The sequence below is a fragment of the Notamacropus eugenii genome, chromosome 3 (assembly GCF_028372415.1).
Source record: "Notamacropus eugenii isolate mMacEug1 chromosome 3, mMacEug1.pri_v2, whole genome shotgun sequence".
Lineage (NCBI taxonomy): Eukaryota > Metazoa > Chordata > Mammalia > Diprotodontia > Macropodidae > Notamacropus > Notamacropus eugenii.
The window spans coordinates 66,824,345-66,847,811 of record NC_092874.1 but is presented as its reverse complement, the minus strand read 5'-3'; the positions used below and the strand labels follow the sequence as shown (position 1 = coordinate 66,847,811).

The window sequence follows — 23,467 nt, the reverse complement described above, 5'->3', positions numbered from 1 at the left end:
GAAATATCATCCCACAATCGGCAATGATTCTTGTCAAGTTTTTCAGAACTTGATCAGGTGTATTAGATATAATAATGGACTTAGAGTCTAAATACCCAAGTTAGCTACATAGTTGGTCTATGACCTGGGGCAAACAGCTTATCCTTTCTGAACCTCAGTTTCCTTATAAGTCAAATAGGGACAACGACAATTGCAACCTCTAACTCATAGAGTTATTGTGAGGATTTAATGAGATGTTATGCATTCATTGACAAACATATGTTATTAGAGTCAAGCTCTCTGCATTTATACAAAGAATCATAGACAAAATAGAGCCTGCAAGGGGCTTCTATTCTATCCCACAGAATGTAATTTTCACTCAGAGAGGAGGAACAGATTATGGAATAGAAGAACAATGAGAAAACAGGCCAAGAAAAAAATGATTTAGTTTTTAAAGGTCCACAACTATTATATCATTCCTTTACAATGCAAATGGTTTATTTAATTCAAATATTAATTATGTATGCATTCAGGGGGGATAAGAACTTTCTAAATCTTTTCTGAACAACTTAATTTAGTGTTATGTCTTTAAATATTTGGGAATCCATGAAAAGACTGAAATAATTACTAAAAATGGCCATACACCAAAAAATGTTCTCAAGAATGTGCATTTCACAGAAATGAGCACAGAATTTATAAACTGCCTAAATTCATATGGATACCATAGAATCATCAGCTGTGGTTTGGTGACCTGGTGTGTATCTCAGAAGAATCTGCCTATAATTTTACTGCTGGACTCCTCATTAGTAAAATAAGAAAGCTGAATTAAAAGACCTTGTAGATTTTTTACTAGCTCCAACTCTATAAGCGTACAATCATGGAAGATTCCTTAAAAAGAACAATAGGGAATCAGCTTGGGATTTGAAAGCTATAGGGGTAGATGGTTGGGGCAGGATATAGCAGTGGCAGAGGGAGCCCAGACTAAAGGCTGAGGAAAGGGAAATTAAACCATATATTCTTATATTGATATTTCATAGCTCTAGTTTATTTACAAATGCTATAACCTATCAATCCCTGCACACAGTGAGCTCCAAGTGCTCTTAATTATTTTTGTATCTCTTACAAAGTCTAGCAAATAATTGGTTGCTGTATAAATAAGCTGCATAGAAAAATGAAATACTTGAATCCAAGAATAGAAAGCCTGCTAGCATGATACAGGATGATCAATTAGAAAAGGTTTCTAAATTGACAAAATTGACAAAAAAACTGACAAATAAAAAATTAATGTTATCTCAATATTCTCCAAATAGTCATTCTGGCAGGAATGGGAGGTAGGTGGGGGAGATAAGTAAAAATGCAACCAATCCTGGAAAGGCAGTCTAGAGATACAGTGTCAACCAACAAGAAAGAGGAAGGTCTCAGCAAGTCTCAAAAGACTAGGAGAGTGACAGTATCTCTTCTCCAGGTTTTCATGATTCTCCTGGTTCTATCTGTTTGGGTCCTCCTCCTTAGTCTTCTTTGCTGACCCATCATCCATATCACATCTCCTAACTGAGAACGTCCTCCAAGGCTCTGTGTTGGGCTTTCTTTTCTTCTCTTTCTATGCCAGATCATTTGGCAATCTCCTCAGCTGTCTTAGGTTAAACTATCATCTTTATGCACATCTCATGAAGTATAGTCTCATATCACCAATTGTCTCTTTGGTATTTTGAACTTGATGTCCCCGAAAATCACAAACTCAGCATAATTCATTATATTTGTCCTCCTTTATCCCTCAAATTTATATTACTGTTGCAAGTACCATCATCTTCCCAGTCACCAAGGCCCACAACTTCAGTGTCATCCTTAACTACTTATTCACCCTCTTTTTACATATCCAATCTCTTGCTAACTGTTAGTATCCTTTCTATCTTCACAACTGGTATTAATCTTCTTGCCTTTATAAGGCCATTATGCTGGTGTAGGCCCTCACCATCTCTCACCTGCACCACTACGACAGCCTTCAGGTTGGTCTCCCTGCCTTGTCTCTCCCTATGCCAATCTCTTCTCCACCCAGCTGCCTAAGTGATCTTCCTGAAGTGGAGATATGATGTCACTCCTCTACTCAATAAACTCCAATAACTTCCGATGACCTTCAGATCAAATATAAAATCCCCTGGCATTTAAAGCCCTTCATAACTCAGTCTCATTTTTCCTCCTTCTCTTCCTCCTCTTCTTCCTCTTTTTGCTATACGGCTATTACTGCTTCCACTGCTACTACTGCTGGTGCTACAACTACACTACAGTTGCTGCTGTTACTGCTATACTACAGCTGACACTGCTAGTAGCAGAAGCAAATAGTAACAGGAGCAGCAGCAGCTATATATTAGTAACAGCATACTGTATACTACTTCTATTGCTATTGCTTCGGCTACTACTATACTACAGCTGCTGCTATTGTTACTACTATACGACAGCTGCTACTACTACTACATTACTATTGCTGCTGCAACTTTCACTACTACTACTGCTGCTACTACTATGCTCCAGATGCTGTTAATACCATTGTCATACTACTACACTTCTGTTACTGTACTCCTGCTGTTCCTGCTATGTTACTGTTGCTGCATTAGAAGTTGCTGCTGCTGCTAGTACTACTATTATACTACTGCTAGCTAGTATTTACACAGTGCTTTAAGGTTTGTGAAGCACTTTCTATAACTTTTCATTAACTCATTTGGTCCTCATAAAAACCTTATTTAGGTAGTAAGCACTATTATTATCCCTATTTTGGAAATGAGAAAGTTGAGGCACAGAGAGATTAAATGACTTGCCTAGGGTTACACAGATGGGAGTATTTGAAGCAGGATTTGTACTTAGGTCTTCCTGGTCCTACACGCTACTCACTGCACTACCTATTTGCTTCTGAAATTCTATAATTCCAAGAGTCCTCCAAGCTGTGCTAGTCAGTCCTAACATCTCAGAATTCTCCAGTCTATGTTCTAAGGCCCTTCCAGAGCTCATGTTCTCTTTTCTGTGTTCTAAGATCTTTTCTAGCTCAGAAAATCTGCAAGCAAATGTTCTGTGTGAGGCTGTAATTGTGCTGGAGTCCAGTAGGTCAGGTGGTTTAGGCTTTTGGAAGGAATGGAAAGAACTCAGAAAGGTGACTGGATGAAGCAGCCAACCAGAGCTCTGTCCAGGAGAAAGATGATACCAGAGCATTCCAAACCCATTCTACCTTTCCAGTCTTCTTACCCTTTATCCCTTCCATACCCTCTATGATCCAGTGACACTGGTCTTGCTCTTCTGCTATAGGGCACTCCATTTACCATGCCTTTTGACTGGTTGTTCCCTCTATGCCTGGACTGCTTTTCCTTCTCAACTCTCTCTTTTGGATTCCTTGACTTCTTTTAAAGACTAAGCTCAAATCTCACTGTCGTCTGAGGGCCATCCAGGTCCCACTGCCCTCTTGCTTTTTCTATCTGCTAGCGCCTCACTTCCAAAATTACTTTCTATTTACATGATGTAAACACACACACACACACACACACACACACACACACACACACACAATCTTGTATTTACATTATTTTAATGTTGTTTCCCCCATTAGAATATTAGCTCCTTGAGGTCAGGGACCATGTTTTTGCCTTCACACCCTCAGCATCTCATTTATAATAAGAGCTTAATAAATACTTATTCACTGATCAATTGTGGCAGCATCTTTAAGCAATAATTATAGCATTGATATGGGAAGCAAATTTGACTGTCTTTACTGAAAGACTCACCAGAGTTTTAGAAAGACACACTAGAGACGCCCAGAAAGTCAAGTACTGAAAGACACTGTGCATCTCGATAGCCTGCTGTACAGGCTGCTCCATTTAAAACAATCCCTATTATAAAATGGTTTCTCCCATTTCTTAAAAATCTTTATACAGAAACAACTTCTCAATGGGATCCATATTTTATTTTTGATTTCATTGATTGCTTTTTTGTCCTTGGGTCATACCAGAACATAGAAATAGCCCTAACAAGTGGAGAATAGATCTAAGCAGTAAAAAGGAATGCTTTTGTGTTTGTAATTACTAAACTATTACGCTCTCATGCTTTAGCTAAGTTTCTTGTGATGTTTATGAGGTTTATATCAAGTTTCATTTATGCATATTTCCTAGTTTAAATTACAACCAGCTTCATTCTTAATGTTTCCAACTTTTTTGTACCATTAAAGTTAGGTTTACTCTAAAAATTAAGTTAATTCTAAAAAACAAAACAAAATAAAACCAATACCTATATTTTGTGGCATTTCTGGAAGCATGAAGAAAGGCATAGGAAAGAGTCCTAAAGAGTACATAAAATATAAGGTAAAATTTATAAAAAGAAATGGGGGAAAAAGTTAAGACTATAGTCATTAAAGCTAATATGCAAAAGAAGGAAATTTGAAAGCTTACTGGCTCATCTACAAACTGATAGATGAAAACTAAAAATTAACAAGTTAATTCAAAAAATAATGTTATTAAATTGAAACATAGTACCTTCAAAAGTAATGTGGTTAAAAATCTCTCTGAAATACCTCATCTTTTATGGACTATCTATTAATTCAACAGAAGTTGGAGGCCTCAGTAATTATTTTTAATTCACTCTTTTTGAATTAAGTCAAACTTTAAAAAAATGTGCTTATTGCTTTAAAAATCTAGTATCTCTGCACTTGGGCAGGGGTTACCAATTACTTTGTAGAATTACTGGCTACTTTCCAAATGGATTAATCTTTATAAATGTCCCTTAATACAGTTATTAGGTATAAGATGCAGAAAAGCAACATTTATTATATAACTCTTTTTGAAGGAAGCATGGATCTGATGCATGAATCAGAACTAAGAAACTCTATGTGCTAAGGAACATTAAGAAAATCATCTTTCACTGGCAATTACTCAATAGGTCAAGAAATGGAATTCTATTATTACACAAACACTTCAAAGGACAAGCATGCTATAGGATAGAAAATTCTCTAAAGGGAAGACAGGAAGATTGGGATTTTGAATGAAAATGAACAGAAACAGAACACCAGAAGAAAGCAAATTTGGGAATAAAAGGTAAAGATATTAATTAATAGAAGGATAATTTCAAGGGAAAGATAAATGGAACTTGAGGGGGAAAAGTCTGAGGGACAGGAAATCTGGACTTACCAAAAATTTATGGGGAGCATGGTAGGTGGGAAATATTAAAAGACAAGAAATAAATAACTTATTTGGCCTCTTACTAAATGATATCATGAGGGATAATATCTTCTGTGACGACTACCAACTCACCTCATCCTGTGTTATGATGCCCTTAGGGTTGACACAACTGCTTATGACCTGAGGTGATGAGGAAATTAACTTTAGGGTTCACAGTTTTAAACCTCTAATAATGTTTGGAGGGACTTCAGAAGGTCTTAATCTGGTTCGATCATTTTAGGATACTTTGATAAATTTTGTATTCTACTCTCTTAGAGCAGAGAAAGCCCTGGGACTCCCCACAGGAGATCAATTAAATAAGGTGATTCCTTCTAATTAACAAAAGAAAAAAATTGAAAGAGATCATTTTGTTGCACTGACACTCTATAAAAATGAAAGTAGAACTATAACATTCTAGGACTTTTGACTCAGAGGAAATTTTAGAGAATATATAATTCAACAGAGTATAATGGAAAGGATATTGAATTTTGACAGGTTTGGTCTGAATGCAAATCCCAGCTTTTTTGTATAACCCCATACATCACTTCACTTGTTTGGGACTCGGTTTCCTTATGTTTAAAACAAGCAGGTTAGCCTAGATGACCTCAGAGATTCCTTTTAACTCAAAATTGAGGATCCTAAAAGAAATTTTTCCTTCCACAGGATGACAAAGATGAGATTAAGGTTAGGTGAATAAATCAAATCAGTAGTCTTTGAAGAGTTGGTAAGAGCAGTAACAGAGTAGGAGTAACATTCTATGAGTAACACATAAGATCATGGGACAAAAGTGGGGTATTCGGTATCAAAAGAGTGAAGGCTTTGGTCTCAACTTCCAATATGTCATCACATATGTTTTCATTCTTCTCTACTTTAAGTCCAATTTATTTGCATGTCAAGGCATCACTTCCCCGATGTCACAATCGACAAGCAACACCGCCACCTTTCCTTGGAGTACTTGTTACTATGTATATCCCATGATCTAAGAAGATACCATGATATAAGCCTTGCCAGAAGCTTCAAGGTCTTGTTTCAGTGTTGAGTGTCCAGCCCTTTCTGCCTCCTGAACCAAGGTTCCTAAGTGTTGACTCTGGCTCTGGAGGTCCTTTGTGACTTGTCATAGTGCTGCCCACCTCCCAGATTTCTCTCCAATGACTCTTTGATGTATTATTGTTACCACAACATGACACTATTTTGGTGTCATTTCCATCATATAAATTCAATTCAACAGAGACTTATCAAGTGCCTGTTTTGTGTGAGGTACTGTGCCAAATTCTGGGGAACACAGTCCTTGCCTTTAAGGAATTTGCACTTTATTGATCTAAACAATATTCATGTTACTAATAGCAAATGTAAAGTTCTTACATAGTTAACTCTGGGAGAGAAATGGGAGTGTTGTCAACTACCAATGAAATAACAAAAATACTTGGTTAAGCTTGAGTCCTTTTGTCCTTCACCATAAGACCATACCATAGCATATATTTGTCATGGTCAGTTTCAGTATGGATTTTGCCTGGATGCATTCACGTTGGGCTTTGGATTCTTGATGTGATGCTCAAACGAAGCATTAGCAAGAGCCACCGTGAACAAACTACACTTAGCAGAGTAGAAACAACCATGGGGCCCATCAGCCCTTCCCCACTGCAACCTATTCCATATACGTTCATGACATTTACTTTTACTCTAATGCTAAAAGCTTTCTGAGATCAGTAGCATGTCTTATTTTAGCACAGTGTCCAGGGGGATTTGCTATTAAAGGTAGAATTATCCCACCATGATGTAGTGGCAAGTATTTAAACCTGAATAAATGTATTGATTTGCCATCTGCCTTGGGGGAGACTGTTAGGGAGAGGAGCAGAAATTAAAACATGGACTCACTCTAGTCTAACTTAACCGAGTTTAGAGCACACATTAATCATACTGGACCTCTCATATCTTGAACACTAAGCCTCAGGGTACAATCTAAACAGTGTGCTTGGATTGCATCCATCTCTTCATATGGGGCTGTGATTTTAGCTGTCATATTTTAATACTAGTTGGTTGTCAAAGAGGTGAAAATTCTCCTGAGGTCTTAATATACCTCTTAAAATAACTAACTGCCTGAGGAGCCTTGAAATACATTTGCTACCAATCCTCTGGGCCATTCAAATCATTACACTCAACTGTGTTATGGAAGACATTTTAAAGACACAAGATGGACTGCCCTAAAAAGAGAATAAAGACAGGACTGGACATGGGGTCAGAGGCCATGGGTTTGAATCCAAGATATGCCACTTACTCCCCACCTGTGTGTTGTTGAATAAGACACCTAATAACACCTGACCTTAGTTTCTTCATATAATAATTTAATAATAACAATAATAAAGCATTTATATACTGCCTTTTATTTGCTAAACACTTTTAAAATATCATCTCATTTGATCCTCACAGAAACCCTGGTGAGAGGCAGGTGCTATTGTTATCTGCATTTTACAGTTCAGGAAAGTGAGGCAAACAGAAGCTAAGTGACTTGTCCATGATCACAGATTTGAACTCAGATTTTCTTGACTACATGTCCAGTACTTTGTCCACTGAGATCTTCTCTAGATTTCCTTCTAGCTTTAATTCCATGATCTTATTTCTCTGACGTCATGGTCCTCTTTGAAACCAAAGGATGAACATAACAATTCCATGATCCTGCAAACATCTTCTTGATGACAAATTACTTTTTCAGTTTCAAAGACCACTTTTCTTTTAATCGTCATTGATAGAAATCTTTCTCAATATATTAAAAACTTGATAAATGAATCTAGTGGACATAACTTAATCATTTGTTGATTTGAGTGTTAGAAGTTGAGATGGAGACCATCTGAACTTGTATTGATCATTTGGCCACATAATGCAACTTGCTTTCCTGACTAAATTTCTGATTGATATTAACTTCTTTCTGGTCAAATATCTTTCATTTAAATGGAGGAGAGATTTTGCAGTAAATAATGGTTCTTTGTACTGTCATTTCTTTATCATATATAATAATAGAATGAATATATGACTCATAATCCAACATCCCAAAATAATACAAGAAGGATTTATGGATGGTTAACTGAGAGATTAGGTGACTTGCCTAGGGTTACAGAAAGGACTTGAATCCAGGTCTTCCTGACTGCAGACTTTCTCTCAGTCTACCTTGCCAAGTTTGCTCCAGCTTCTACAGCAAGTGAGCAGAGCAGCTGCTATATCTAGAATACAGGGTTTGATCCCTATACTGGTGCTCTTTGCAAAAATTACATTTGCTTAAAACTTATACCCCCTTGATGCTTTACCTTCTTCTTTTTAAAATAAGAGAGTATCAACATTGTACTTCTAAAATTAGTTATTTAGTAAAAGGAAAATATCTTCTGAAAGTCAGTGTTGTTACTGGAAGAAGCATCCGAGCTGTCCAACGGGTTTCTTAATAGTCAAGTCATGAAGTATAGAAGTAGGAAAGAGCAAGAAAAGAAAAGGCAATTTTTTACATTCACAAGAAACATACTTTCACACCTTATGATTTACAAAACTATTTTACTATAAGATTGTCTTATTTTAATATTTTTCTATATTTGAGGCAGCTAGGTGGCACTGCATATAGAAATCCAAATCTGGAGTCAGGAAGACCTAAGTTCAAACTCAGCCTCAGACATTTACTAGCCATGTGACCTTAAGAAAGTAATTTAATCTCAGTTTGCTTCAGTATCTCCATCTATAAAATAGGGTTAATAAAAGCACCTAACTTGCACTGTTGTTGTAAGGATCAAATGAAGTAATGCTTATAAAGTGCTAGGCACAAAGTAGACATTATATAAATGCTAGCTGTTTACTATAATCAATAATAATAATTAATATAATTAATAATAATAAAATATTATCATTAATAATTATCACTAATAATAAATAATTAAATATTATTATCATTAATAATAATATAATTAATAATAATATCATCATCATATGTCAGTTTCTTTCCTAGGTTTACACTGATTTGCAGAATCCTGACATTTCAATACCATTTGGGCTGTCACTTCACATAAGGAGAGGTTGCATGACACGATGGGTAGAAGACCAGTCAGAGTCAAGAAGAGCAGGATTCAATTCACGCCTCAATCAATCAGCATTGATTTAATGTGCCAGGCACTGTGCTGGGGATACAAAAGAAACAAAAGGCAGTGCCTCCCTCAAGGAACTTACAATCTGGTGAGACATACTAGCAATGTAATGTAGTAATGTAGCATTTGAAATCCAGGAAGAAGGGTTCAGATTCTACCTCTGATACATAGTAGCTGTTCAGCAATAGGTCAAATTACTTAACCTCTCAATGCCCCAGGCAACTCTCTAGAACTCAGTTATAGTTGAATTGTAACTTTAAGTGAAGGGAGTTCCCACACTAGGAGTTCCCAACACCAACGAAACCAAATTTAGACACTGAAATCTTTTCTCCAAACTATGCTTCTGAGAGCGTACCTCTGATGACCTGGACATGTTGTTCGAATGCAAAATGTAGGCTTGCCAAAAAGACTATTTTATGGAGAAATTGCAAGGGGCAGGTGATCACATAGTGACCAGAAGAAGCGATACAAGGACACTCTCAAGGTCTCTCTCAAGAACTTTGGATTTTTGACTGAGTAACATGGGAGACAATGGCACAGGACTGCTCAGCATGGTGTGCCCACATCAGAAAGGGTGTTCTCTTTGAGCAAAGCAGAATTGAGACAACATAAAGTAAATGCAGGATATTTGGGATATCCACCCCAAATATTCACATGGACTATCCATAACCAACCTGTGGTAGAGCATTCTGAGCTCGTATTGGTCTGATCAGCCACAGTTGGACACGTTGAAATTTCACTTTATCATGGTGATGTTGCTTTGGTCCTCTTTGAAGATGAAGGACAACAACCAACCAACCAATCATAAAATTAAATGAAAATGATTAAATTGCCAAAAATTTTTAAAAAGCATAAATTGATATAACAGGATAGAAATAAAAATAATTATCTGAAAAAGTGAAAGATTACTTCAAAAAAATGCAAAGTACTCCATCCTTTCTGATGAAGAAGAACAAAGCATAACTTCAGAGGAAGTCCAGGCTTCTGTGTCCAAAACCTCCAAAATAAATATGGAATGGTCTCAGGCCATGGAAGAGCTCAAAAAGGATTTTGAAAATCAAGTAAGAGAGGTGGAGGAAAAATTGGGAAGAGAAATGAGAGTGATTCAAGAAAATCATGAAAAGCAAATCAACAGCTTGCTAAAGGAGGCCCAAAAAAATGCTAAAGAAAATAACACCTTTAAAAATAGGCTAAATCAATTGGCAAAAGAGGGCCAAAAAGCCAATGAGGAGAAGAATGCTTTAAAAGGCAGAATTAGCCAAATGGAAAAGGAGGTTCAAACGTTCACCAAAGAAAATAATTCTTTAAAAATGAGAATAGAACAGATGGAAGCTAATGACTTTATGAGAAACCAAGAAATTACAAAACAAGACCAAAAGAATGAAAAAAATAGAAGGTAATGGGAAATATCTCATTGGAAAAAACAACTGACCTGGAAAATGAATCAAGGAGACACAATTTAAAAATTATGGGACTACCTGAAAGCCATGATAAAAAAAAGAGCCTAGACATCATCTTTCATGAAATTATCAAGGAAAACTGCCCTGATATTCTAGAACTAGAGGGCAAAATAAATATTGAAAGAATCCACTGATCACCTCCTAAAAGAGAAACAAAAAGAGAAACTCCTAGGAATATTGTAGCCAAATTCCAGAGTTCCCAGGTCAAGGAGAAAATATTGCAAGCAGCCAAAAATAAGCAGTTTGAGTACTGTGGAAATACAATCAGGATAACACAGGATTTGGAAGCTTCTACATTAAGGGGTCAAAGGAATTGGGATATGATATTCCAGAAGTCAAAGGAACTGGGATTAAAACCAAGAATCACCTACCCAGCAAAATCGAGTATAATACTTCAGGGGAAGAAATGGTCATTCAATGATACAGAGGACTTTCAAGCATTCATGATGAAAAGACCAGAATTGAATAGAAAATTTGACTTTCAAACACAAGAATCAAGAGAAGCATAAAAAGGTAAACAGGAAAGAGAAACAGGAAAGGAGAAATCATAAAGAGCTTTCTAAAGTGGAACTGTTTATATTCCTACATGGAAAGATAATATTTGTAACTCTTAAGACTTTCTCAGTATTTTGGTAATTGGAGGGATTACACACACACACACACACACACACACACACACAAACACACACACAGACACAGACACACAGACACACAGATAGAGAGCACAGGGTGAGTTGAATAAGAAGGGATGATACCTAAAAAATAAAATAAAATTGAGGGATGAGAGAGGAATATATTGGGAGGAGAAAGGGAGAAATGGAATGGGGTAAATTATCATGCATCAAGGAGGCAAGAAAAAGTTCCTTCAGTGGAGGAGAAAAGGGAGGATGTGAGAGGGAAAAAGGGAAGCTTACTCTCTTCACATTTGGCTCGAGGGAATGACATGCTCACTAAATTGGTATGAAAGTATATCTTGCACTACAGAAGGGTAGGGGAGAGGAGGACAAGTGGGGTGAGGGAGATGATAGAAGGGAGGGCAAATGGGACAAGGGAGTAATCAGAAGTAAACACTTTTGGGGAGGGACAAGATCAAAAGAGAGAATAGAATAAATGAGGTGCAGGATAGGATGGACGGAAATATAGTTAGCCTTACACAACGTGACTATTATGGAAGTCTTTTGCAAAACTACACTGATACAGCCTATATTGAATTGCCCACCTTTTCAGTGGCCATGGGTGGGGAGGGAAGAAGAGAAGGAAGTTGGAATTCAAAGTATTAGGAATGAATGTTGAGAATTGTTTTTGCATACAACTGGGAAATAGGAAATACAGGTGATGGGGTATAGAAACCTATCTTGCCCTACAAGAAAAGAGAGAAGATGGGGATAAGAGAAGAGAGGGGTGTGATAGAAGGGAGGGCACATTGAGGGAAGGGGTAATCAGAATGCAAAGTGTTATGGAGTGGGGGGAAGGGAGAGATGGGGAGAAAATTTGGAACTCAAAGTTTTGTGGAAATGAATATTGAAAACTAAAAATAAATAAATAAACATAAAAATGCAAAGTACTCCAATTAACCTAGAAAGTAGAAATTTTAAACACCATCATCTCAGAAAATGAAATAAGACATTTTATCAGGCAAATCTAAAATTTTTAGCAAAACCAAGGAATGATAAAGCACAGAAAAAGAATCAAACCACTGCCACTCATATAATGATATACAATGTAATAATAATAAAATTGGAATTTAACCAGTATCATTAATGAATACTGATGCAAAAATGTAAATGAGATCTTAGCAGTGACTACAGAAATATTTCCATAAAAATGATCCAGCTGGATTTATGCCAAGGATACAAGTATTTTTCAGCATTAGCATAACAAACATAAGTAGTCATTGGGATAGGGACTAGACCCTAAATTTCAGTGGCATAGGGAACACCTTGATGAGAAAACTCTACCAAATAAAGTTGACATCTTTCCTTCAATTTATATTGTCAGAGATCAGTGCAGAGAACACTGAGGAGTTAAATGGTGTGCACAAAACAAAAACAGCCCCAAATATATCAAACTGGATAAGTATCCTAGCCTTGTCACTGTAATTTGGGACTATACAAGTAACATGTTCTCTGGCATTTTCAGAGACTTGATTTTGATAACTGTTTGAAGAATAGGAAAAAAGCCAAAGGGGGAGATGCAACAACTGAATAGACAAACTGGACATAGTTATCAATGGGTTGGCATACTCCGGAAACATGGCAGCAGGGATTAGACTGGATAGAACAAGTCATCGGATGCTGGGTGACTCTTCTTGAGTAATGCTTTGAGTAAACTATGAGTCAAAGAGAATCACAGGTGCCAATGTCTATAATTAACTGCTGAAGCTTTAGGGAAAGAAAGGAAACAGTAAACATATGGTAGAAAATCCAAATTATTCACTCATCCTTTTAGTCATGTTCCTGCCTGGTCACCCTGCAGTTGAATCCTATCTGGACATCGGAATCCATGCCTTAGAGGAAGGGTCATTTAGCTGTGTAGCCCCCAGTTCTGGAGCACTGCTGATCTGTGCGTGGAAGCACCACACACACACACACACACACACACACACACACACACACACACACACACACACATGCATACACACACAGACACACACACTCCAAATGCAGGAAAGAACAATCAGTATGTAAGCCAGTTAATGTGCTTTTATTGTCAAAGCTAACCATTGTTTTAAATGAGATATTATAGGAAAGAGAGAAGACATATTTAAAAGGCATTGGGTGAACAAATTTTTAGGGAACCAGAAGCAGGATAATAAGGTTATGTAATCATTTTCTAGACTTCTTTTTAGAGACTGAAAAAAAATTGCTGTGTATCTGTAAGCTTAGGTTTTTTTCTTAAATCAGGATTTTTTTATAGATTAGGTTTTCTTTAAGAATAAATTTCTGGGGGAAAAGGGTGAATAAAAAGGTAGCTTATTGCAAAAAAGATTCTTCAAGGATTTACATCAACCATATTCTACTTAGGGGACCTTAGGGCAATCCTTTTCTCTTTCTGCACTTCAATTTCCTCATCTGTAAAAGGAGATTGCACTGGATGACCTCTGAGATATCTTCCAACAGTGAATCTACAGTCTTACTAATAATGTAGGTTGATGTAGGATTCTTTGAAATATCCAGTTCCCTAAGCATACCATATTAAGAATGATCAAAACTCCATGAAACTAGAACTTTTCTGGAACAAATCTACTGTTGCATCCATATGAATAATACCATTTTTATGTAGATTTATCAGGGAGACTCATCTTACTGAGTCCAAATCCACCCTCAAACACTTACCAGTTGTGTGACCCTGGACAAGTCAATTAACCCTGTTTGTCTCAGTTCCCTTCTGTAAAATGAGCTGGAGAAGGAAATGACAAACTACTTAAGTATCTTTGCCAAGAAAACCCAAATGAGGTGATGAATAGTTGGATATGACTGAACAGCTATCATGGAGAGACTCTCTGTGCACAATGAAGCCCATGGATTGATCAAGGATGGGTCCCTGCCCAACCTCCACTCACTGGCTGTTTTTGGACCCTCCTGCTTTAGAGTGAATGTAAATAATAACAATTTCCCTTCAAAACAACAACCCTGAGGCGCCTGCCCCTCCCAGTGTGATTTATCTATTTATTATTTTCTTTTCTATTAAAGGGGCCATCCCCTGACTACTTTTTAAAGAGGCCTGTTCACTGAATGGGCATTACCTCACTTTAAGTGAGTACCTGGAAAGGCCTTAGCCTAAATGACCACGGTCTCCCATTGCATCCTGGGCTGTTTCCAGTCATTCTGATGAATATCTGGTCACTGGATCCAGATGTCTCAGGAGGAGAATGTGAGGTTGGTGACCTTGCACAGCCCTCCCTCACTCAAAGCAAAGTCAAGTGCAAGCCATGTCATCATTTCTCTGATAGCATGGTCCTCTTGGAAACAAAGGACAAACACAACAATAGACATTTTAACATCAGCTTTGAGGTGTCTACAGGTGTCTTGTGCTAAGCATCTGAAAAATATTCTATTATATAAATACACGTAAGACTGGGGTTTTCATTAGAGTAAGAAAATTTCAGGGTGAGAAGTCCCTCTACCAAGTAGATTGCAACCACATGTGACTTAATAGATAAGTCCTAGGGAGTTACCTGAGCCAAATAAATGGTTAAATAACTTTCTTTGGGTCATATAGTGAACAAGTATTGGAGAAAGAATTTGAACTCAGGATTTTTGACTCTAAACTCAGCATGCCATCTACTATGATTCTGCCTCTACTGTATTCTACTTTCTCTCACTAAATGAAAAAAAATCTCATTCAGATTGATTAAAATTTATATCCAATTTTAAAGGAGCATTAATACCATCATTAGGCTTCATTTAAGTTTAATTGAACTCTTGAGTACCTTGACTCAGAATAAAATGCCTGGCATATCAGTTTGGATGGAGTGCGCACAGACATTTTCATGAAATTATAACACCGTACAGTAGGATTCAATTTTGGAAAATGTTCATTTTGGGAGAGCTGAGAAACAGATCAGCTGGAGTTCTAAAGAGAACTTTTAAAAGCAATGAGTCAACTTATTCATTGCTCAGCTTAATGTGATGACTGAGCTATAAATGACTTGGATTAGAAGGAAGATAAATACCACTTTCCAAAAGAACTGATTTTGTATTCTTAGTGAAACATCAACTTTGGTTATTGGATAGGAAAGTTTAAGGACCTAGAAGTTTTATGTTATGTCCAGGCAATGTTCTGTAATATCCTTGAGACCTGCTATGTTTCACATCATCCTACCAATAAAAGAAAAAACAAAAGCTATGAACTTTCATGCAATCCAATAGAAGCAAATGATGATATGTCATTTCAGACATGAAGTTCACAACAGTTGCTCACATGGGTCTTGACAAAGTTAGATGTAAAAATAGAGGCAGCATGATAGAGGATGAGCGCTGTTCTTGGTATCAAGAAGATTTGGTTTTGAATTCTGCCTCAGATGCTAATGAATGATGTGACCCTGGAAAAGTGAATTAACCTCTCTGGGGCACAGTTTCTTTATCTCTAAAATGAGGGTGTTAGATTAGATGGCTTCAAATATCTCTTCTAGATTTAAACCCTATCACCCTATGATAATAACTGACAATTATGTTATAGCACTTTAAGGTTTGCAAAGTGCTTTACATATATAATCTCCTTTGATCCTTATGATAACCCAATAAAGTAGGCCTATTATTGCCTCCATTTTACAGATGAATAAACCAAGAATGAAAGAGGCTAAGGGTCTTGGCCAGGGTCATTTAGCTAGTAAATATCTAAGGCAGGATTTGAACTCAAGTCTTTCTGACTACAAGTCCAGTGCTCCATACTACCTAATTGTCTGTTATATGAAAATAGAAAGGACTTATAATTTGTAAGAAACAATGTAAATGAGATAATTCTAAGTGACAACACACAGACAGACAATACATTCATTAAAAAATCAATAGAACAGTTTTTCTTCCTCCCCCCTCCCCCTAGGTTTAGCTTTGGGTTGGAAAGGAATAGGGATGGAAAGCTGGTAAAAGCCTGATTCATGTAAGGGTGTCAGGGTACAGGGTACAGGTATAACCCAAAGTACTTGTACCACGAGTCAGAAGTGGCCCAGAATGTGGTAAATCTTAAAATGTTGCTAAGTGCAGGTTGCCAACAGAGCAAAAAATGCGACAAGTAAAAATGGGGCATGTAACAATAAAGTGAAGGCAAAATAAGGGAGTGCTCTGGCTTGAAAGAGAACAGTGAAGATCACAGATTTAAAGTGAGAAGGCACTTTAGAAGCCACCTAGTCCAAACCTTCCATTTTACAGTTGAAGAACTGTGGTCCAGAGAAATAAGTGGCATGCACCAAAGTCAGGATTTGAACCCAGATTCTCTGATTATAAATGCAGAACATTTTTCACTATATTATGCTGTTTCATCAATATAATGGATGCAGTGATAGACAAAAAAATGCTGCACCTAATAACCTCTCTTGCGATTGCAGTGAAGCAGAAGGTAAGACAAGAGGCCAAAGACAGAGGGAGAGTTGGGGGTGACTGTTTGTAGTCTTGATGATGGAGCAAACTCTTCATTTAAAGACTAAATGTGTGTGTGTGTGTGTGTGTGTGTGTGTGTGTTTATCCTTTGTTGCTGAAGAAGACTACGCCATCAGAGAAATAATGACATGACTTGCACTTGACATTGTTTTGAGTGAGGGATGGCTGTGCAGGTCACCAGCCTCACTTCTCCTCTAGAGCCATCTGAATCCAGAGACCAGATATTCATCAGGATGACTGGAGATGACTCATGATGAGGCAATTGGGGTTAAGTGACTTGCCCAAGGTCACACAGCTAGTGAGGGTCAAGTGTCTGAGGTGACATTTGAACTCCGGTCCTCCTGACTCCTGTACTCTATCCACTGCATCACCTCGCTGTCCCAAAAGGCTAATGTGAAGAGATTATCCTAGAAGACTGGAGACCAGAACAATACAGAAGGTTAATTTCACTCTCCTTACAGAAAGCCTGAAACTGATTAGAAAGTGGCCACTGTCATCTGCCATTGTCCCCCCTGTTAATGGGTAGAACCATATCAGTTCCAATGTAGCACATCACAAAAGGTCATTTAAAAGTAAGTCATTTAAAGCAATTTTCTTCAGACATCTTACTGTACTTGTGATGACCAAGTGTGAAATAGGAAATATTTATATTTTCAATGAGAACTATTAAATGTTTTGTAATATTGACACATTTTTAGTCAGTTCCACATTTATCTTGTAATGCATGGCGTGATTTCTAAGCTATATATGCTTAATGTAGATCTGACAGGTACATATAAATGCATATATACACACATATACATATGCATAAATATACATATGTATATATCCATACTTTGATAAAGCAATACGTAAAGAATATCGTTTGAGTTACTTTCAAAATTTTGAAACTTTGAAATAAATACTTTTATTTAGTTTTTATTCATTCATTTGTTCATTTATTTATTGATTATTCAATTTTTGAGTCAGGATTCCCTAGCTTATAGTGGTCACTCATGGGTCTTATTCCATTGTTGAGTGACACAAAAGCTTTGACCAGCTCTATTTCTGATCTTGACTGGTTTGCCCTTCCTTATACAGCCTGGTGTCACCATATGAGTGTTGCGTTTGTTACAGATTGGCCTTAGCTCTGGTGTAACTTAGTACTTCTGCACGCAAGGAAACCATCAGAATCACTAGCAGCAGAGATTATAAGTGTGCACTACAGCCACATCTGGCCTAAAGTGGCATTATTATAGTGTTAACTATTCTTTCTTAGAGCTCAGTAGTTCAAATCATTAACTTTGTCCCACCGTTTGATGTGTACATTGTTTTTTTTTTCTTTTTTGGAGAGTAACAGTTTCCCTGAAAAGTTGATGGTACAGTGAATCAAATCCTTGTTTATCATTGATTGACATTATAAAGTTGAGACTATATGCCTGAAAATATAGTATGTTTGAAAGAACTCTAGATGAAAACTCAGAGGTCCTGGAATTAAGCTTTGTGACTCTGGGTAATGGCCTCAGTTTTCTCATTTGTAAAATGTTGGTAATATCACTAGTGTGCTATAGTTGTAAGAATTCAAGGCCTCTGTTCAAATTCTAGTTCTTAATCTCCTCAGCTGTAAAATGGGACAATAACATTTATATGGAAAACACCATTGATTGGCTGTGAGGATAAACAAGAAAATGTATTTAAAACATTTTTCTAACCTTTAAAAATTTTTTTCTTATTAGTAATTAGAAAAGAAAAAGAGACAGTATATAATTAAGTACTAATAAGTTTAAAGTAGGTGCAACAGATAGAATTTCTGGCCTGGAGTCAGGGAGATTCATCTTCTTGAGTTCAAATTCAGACTCAGACACTTACTAGCTGTGTGACCCTGGACAAGTCATTCAACTTGTTTGTCTCAGTTTCCTTTTCCATAAAATGATCTGGAGAAGGAAATGGCAAATAACTACATTATCATACCCAAGAAAACCCTAAATGGGTCATGAAAAGTCAGACATGACTAAAACAGCTGAACAACAAAAAGTTTAAAGGAGATGGAAATTAATGGTTGAAAAAAATGATGCCACAGGACTTACAATGAATTATATACTACACACCTCCTGATAGAGAAATGATGGGTTCAAGATAGAGTAAGACATACATTTTAGATATGAATAATATGGGAATTTTTGCTTGACTATACAAATTTGTTAGGAGGGTTTTACTTTTATTTCATTTTAAATTGAAAATAGTTGGGGCACCTAGGTTACACAGGGGGTAGAGCACTGGCCATCAGGAAGATCTGAGTCCAAATCTGGCTTCAGATACTTACTACCTGTGTGACCTTGGACAAGTCACTTAACTCCAAATGCCTCCAAAAAATAGTAAATTGGAGATTGTTGGGAGAGAAAATATGTTTGTTAATTCTAAAAAAGGGAGCAACCCAAACAAGGCAGAATGACAAGGAGGAAAATGACGAGTCTGTGGGTGAGCAGATTGAAGGCTAATGTGAAGAGGTTAGTGTAGGAGGCTAGGGAGGAGTGGTCTAAGACCATGCCTGAGTGCTGGGAGTCAAAGACATGGTCGTATAGTGGGGGGTGCTGGGTATAGAGGAGGGGTTTTTAACCTCTTTCCTATCAGTGACTCCTCTAATAGTCTGGTGAAGCCCATGGACTCCTCAGAAGAATATTTTTCAATGCATAAGTTAAAACACATAGGATCACAAAGCCTATCAATCATATCGAAATAGTTACTAATATATTAAAAAAGAAAACAAATTCATGGACCTCAGGTTATATGAACTATTGCTTAAAAGGATTAACATCAATAGAAAATAAACATTTAAAGAGTTGAAGAAAGTATAAATATTATGGAATATAATTAGACAAGATCTATAGAACCTAATGATTCATTGTTCTTTCCTACATTTTCTGCACGAATAAAGATGACAGCCTGCGCTATCAACACTTCAAATCAGTTTTATTTCATGAAACAATCTTTCTGTCAGAATGCTTGAGGTAGGTCTTAAGTGAGGTCAATTATTTTTAAGCTGATTATATAGTCAGTGGCTTACCTAGGTGTGATGTTAAGCACATTTCTTTCCTCCTTGGCAACTGCCTCTTATCAATCAACTGACAAGCATTCATTAAATACCTATTAGGTATGGCTGTCATGCTAGGTGCTAGGGGATACAAATATAAAGGTGAGACAGCCCTCAAAGTGCTTACATTTTATTGGGAGGAGTACCATATGTTCTCATCTAGGTAAATAGTATAATGTGTGTACATATTAGAAGGCTAAAGTCACAACCCCTATCACTTCAAGTTCTTCATCTATAAAAGAGAAGTAATTTCTGATTTCTAACATCCTATTCCAAATACCTCATCACAGATGGTTCCCAAAGGCAATTCTACTGTAGCTAACGTTATGGCAGATACTAAATCAAACATGAACAGCTTGCAGTACAAGCCCTGAAGAAGAGCGTTTGCCTATCACCCAAGAAGTAGTCTGGTTAAACTCAGGGACTCATAATTAAAAAGATCTAGCCAGGTGATGATTGTCTTTGTGGGAAGGAAGGAGGAGGGTCTCACTAAACTAAACTAAACTCACTAACGCATAGAGGAAGGTAGACATCTAAGAGTCATATGCCCACACTAAATAAGCCATGAATCCTTGCCCTGCTTACCTCAAATGGTTGTTTTGATCAAACAAAATAATACTTTGAAGATTATAAAGCACCAGCCAAATAAGTGTAAGTCATTGGAGCTCTTGTATTAGAGGTCCTCTATCTGTCTCTTCCCCCACAGAAAGCCCTGATAAACTTCACGGGGTTTCACACTTTTATGACTCAGTGCCTCAACCTAAACAGTCTGGACTATCAGTATATGACACTCTCCAAGGATGGTCACCAGTTCCCCTTATAAGTACCCATAATTGCAAGGCTTGGAATGAGAATAATTTTATCAATGTGTGAAAAGAAACAGATGTGATTCATATATGAGTACACAGGAATAAGCATACACCTCATGAAAAATCTTCTTCCAGACCTGTACAATTTCTGTGACACTGTCTGGGGTTGGGCTCCAGTTGAAGGCAGCTAGAATAGTTTTCTCCAATTGGGTCCAACCACCAAATCTGTGACATGCTCTGCCTCCTTTTCTCTCTCTTCTGTGGTAAGATGGTGCTAGTGGCTCTTCTTGCTGCTCTTTCCATCCTCTACAGATCCTACCAGAAGGTATTGTCAGACCCTTTACCATGGTCCCTCAATTATGCCTCTGCTCCCAGCATCAGAAGCATGCTTTCTATTCAAGTGGCTGCTGTACTTGATGCTCTTGGCTGTTCAATTTTCCTCCAGCAAAAGCTTCCTTATCTGGCTGCCCTGAGGGCAGAAATTGACTTCCTTTTGTATCTGTGGACCAGTAGAAAGACTAGTGAGCATTTAAATGTTGATGGATGATCTCTCACAATTTGGTCCTGCTCCAGCAGACAAGGCTCATTCCCTTTCTTAGGGCATATATATAGATATCTATATATAGATATATATATCTATCTATATCTATCTATCATCTCTCTCTCTCTCTTTCTCTATCTATCTATCTATCTATCTATCTATCTATCTATCTATCTATCTAAACAGTTACCAAATTATGTAGTTTTCTTCTCTATGTCATCTCTCGCATCTTCCCCCTTCTCTCTACTTTGACATCCTGGTTCAGGTCCTCAGCACCTCATGGCAGAACTATTATAATAGCCTCATAATTGACCTCTCTGCTCTGAGTCTATCCTCATCATTCATCATAGAACTGCTAGTGGTTTTCTTAAAGGGTAACTGTGACCATGAGACCTCTCCCCCTGAATAAATTCCAATGGATCTTTATTAACTTCAAAGCTCTCTATCACCTGGCTCCTTCCTGCTTTTCCAGTCTTTTAACACATTACTGCCTTTTTCAAACCCTGTGTTCCAACCACACTGTCCTTCTCGCTGTTCCTTATATACAATGCTCCATCTCCCATCTCTAGGCCTTCCCTCTGGCCGTTCGCCATGCTCAAAAGGCTGTCTCTTTTTGTTGTTCATTCTTCATTTTCAAGGCATATCAATGACACCCCAAAGGTCATGTCTTGAATTGGTGTGAATTGGATTTAAGTGAAGTAGATCTGCACTTCTGCCTTGAAGATCTCTGGCCTCCTTTAAGACTTGGCTCAAGCACTATTATCTGCAGGAGGCTTTTCTCCAATCCCTCCCTGTTGCCCTTGCACCCTCCCCTACTCCACCAGCTGTAAAGGGCTTCTCCAATAATACTATTTTCTATCTATTCTCTATCTTGTATGCAACAATTTATGCATATGCAGTCCCCCCCCCATTAGAAAGTAAGCATTTTGAGTGCAGGGATTGATTTTGCTTTCTTTCTATCCTGACAACTTAGCATGGTGCTTAATAAATGCCATGTATTGTGCTAAGCAATGAAGATACTGGGAAAGACAAAAACATGGTCTATGTTCTAAAGCAGTCACATTAAAACTGGAGAAACAACACGTAACTAGGTACAAACAAGATACACAGTATAAAAAGAAGTCGTGTATAGATATAAGCAGTATAACTGAGTACCATAATCCTCAGGGAGAAGGTACTAGTAGTGGAATCAGAGGTATAGAGAAACTGGGAAAGGTGTGTTGCAGAAAGTTGGATTTGATCCATTAAGGGGACCAGTTCACTAAACTGGTGTATATGGAACCAGCCTCAGAAGTGCTTTTTAACTTTCAGAAAAATCTCACCTCCATCCCACTTGGGCCTTATTTTGTAGTTACCCCAAGAATCACACAGTTGCATCAAAGCAGGAGATATGGGGATCCTTTAATTTTATATTTCCTATGGCAGTTATTTCTGTATACGCCTATTGTGAGTTACTGCTGCTTGCCTTCACTGTTCTCTACCATCCAGGAGATGAATCTCTTGCTCAAACTAGCACATCCTGCTGAATTGGGAGAGTTCATAGACTCCAGGCTTCCCTTTTGTCTTTCCCTTCTGTAATGCCCTCCCTTTCCCAGGACAGTTGGGTCAAGTTATTCAAATTATTCCAGGGATATTAAAATATTCCAGGGACTCCTAGCAAAAGAACTTGAAAAGGAAAGAGAGAAGGGATGAAGTTGGCCTGTCTTAGCTTCTACTGGGGAAGAAGATTTGTAGTTTCCCCTACTATAATATTACCATTAAAACTTTAGGAACAGATCTTTTCTATGAATAATTTCTTCACTTGCAAAAATTAAATTTTTTTCCTTTTCTTGTCTCAGAGTAAGCCGTGAGGATGTATTGAACTTTATTCTCTGTGTTCAAAACATGATGGTCCAAAGTTCTGGAAAAAAGACACCCCTGAAATCCTTACCACATTCTGAATGATTTTTCTACCACCCAATCTTATGAACTCCTCACTGTTCACTGAAACATGATGACTAGCCTTAATGTGTAAAACTTCTTTAAGCATTAAATGTCAAAATGGTCACAGTAGAATTTATTTCTCTATGTTCTCACCATTTTGATTATTATATTTATTTTTATAAATGATTCAGAAGTATATTTTCTAGATTTCTTTAAAGAGAAAAGAAATGCAAGAAGTAATCCCATCATCACACTCTTTCTCCTCCTCCCCCACCAA

At 37.3% G+C, this 23,467-nt stretch overlaps 1 protein-coding gene across 1 annotated transcript in view; it reads right to left on the bottom strand.

The window, feature by feature from the left end:
• The window catches only part of MYO3A (myosin IIIA), a 247,917-nt gene that overhangs the window by 174,748 nt on the left and 49,702 nt on the right, over positions 1–23,467 (bottom strand). The gene's annotated exons all lie outside the window — the stretch shown is intronic.